We start from the raw sequence: 1,959 nt of genomic DNA, 5'->3' as shown, positions 1-1,959 counted from the left end.
AAATAGAAAGAAATTAATCAGACAACTAAAAATATATAGAAAAAATTAGCCAGGCATGGTGGCTCATGCCTGTAGTCCCAGCTATTCGGGAGGCTGAGGTAGGAGGATCACTTGAGCCCAGGAGTTTGAGGTTGCTGTGAGCTAGGATGCCACGGCACTCTGGCCCGGACAACATAGTGAGACTCTGTCTCAAAAAAAAAAAAAAAAAAAGGTAACATTTTAGATCAGTGAGGAAAAGATATAATACTGAATACATAATGTCAAAAAAAAATTGGATACCTACCTCTCTCCTAACACTAAAATAAATTCAAATGGGTCAAAGATTTAAATGTTAAAAACAGTCCTCCCAGCTAGCTCCATGGGTAAAGCATGAGACTCTTAAATGTTAAAAATAAAACCATAAAGGGCCAGAAGTAAACATGAAATTGATTTCTTAAAATAATATGAGAGTGGAAAAAGCCTTTCAAAGTTTGACAGAAGTCCAGAAGTTGTAAAAGTAAAGATTTGATGCTGCTATGTAAAATTCAATCATTTCTGCTTCCCAGAGAATCGTAAACGGTCAGAGGACAGACACCCATCTGTGCCGTTGGCTTCCAGTGCCCCTCCCGAGCCCCTCTCCACCGTGTGCTCCATCCCGGGAGGCTGACCTGCAGGGGCCTCACCCGCAGGGTCCCTGGCCCTCTGGCCCCTGGCTGGGTGCATGGAACAGCGGCTCTAATGGGAGACAGGGACACGTCCTCTGTGTCCCTCTCCCGTCAGCTCTCTGCCTCAGCAGCATCCTTCAGGCGACTGCATTACCCTTGCAGGTCTCCCTGTTCCTACCCACCCCCTTGTAAATAATCCCTGTGTTAAACTCTCCTCGAATTAAACTGATTTGAGCATAGTATCTGTTTCCTACTGGGACCCTGAATGATACACAGAAAAAAGGTTAATATCCTAATACGCAAAGAGTTCCTATAAAAAACCAACAATCCAATAACAAAAAACAGACAAAGAACATGAAGAGTTAACAGAACAGGAAAATATAAATGGATTTTAAAATATAAAGAGATGCTTGGCCTCCCTTCTAATCAGTGAACTGTAACATAAAGCTATCACATACAATTTTTCGCCAATTAGATAGGCAAAAATAAAACATCCAGTAATATACTGTGTTGGCAAGGGTGTTGAAAAACAGGCACTCGAAAAAAAAACAACAAAAAAAAGAAAAACAGGCACTCGTATTCATTATTGGTGAGAGTGAATTCTAGTTAACAAGTAAAGCTCTAAACATTATGCTAAGTGAAATAAGCCAGTCACAAAAAGACAAATACTGTATGGTTCCACTTATGTGAGATACCTCGAGTAGTCAATCTTAGAGGTAGACAGTAGAATAGCGGTTGTCAGGACTTGGGGGAGAAGGAATGGAGAGTTGTTGTTAACGGGCACAATCCCAGTTTTCCAAGAGGAAAAGCGCTCTGGAGATGCATGGTGGCGATGGTTGCACAGCACTATGAATGTATTTCATGACCCCGAATTGTACACTTAAAAGTGGTTAAGAGGATACATTTTATGTTATGTGAGTTTTACCAAAATAAAAAATGGAAAAAAGTAAAGCTCTAAAAAATAAACTTGACAATATTTATCAAAATTTTAAAAGTACATAACCTTTGACCCAAAAATGCCACTTCTAGAAATTTATCCTTCAGTTAAACTTACACAAATGGCAATAACATGGCTGGACATGGTGGCTCACGCCTGTAATCCTAGCACTCTGGGAGGCCAAGGCAGGAGGATCGCTCAAGGTCAGGAGTTCGAGACCAGCCTGAGCAAGAGTGAGATCCTGTCTCTACAAAAAGATTAAAAATTAGCCAGGCATGGTGGTGTGCACCTGTAGTCCCAGCTACTCAAGAGGCTGAACCAAGAGGATCACTTGAGCCCACGAGTTCAAGGTTGTAGTGAGCTATGATCATGCCACTG

This window comes from Propithecus coquereli, unplaced genomic scaffold, assembly GCF_000956105.1.
Source record: "Propithecus coquereli isolate 6110/MARCELLA unplaced genomic scaffold, Pcoq_1.0 Scaffold155, whole genome shotgun sequence".
NCBI lineage: Eukaryota > Metazoa > Chordata > Mammalia > Primates > Indriidae > Propithecus > Propithecus coquereli.
Note: the sequence above shows the minus strand (reverse complement) of the source record.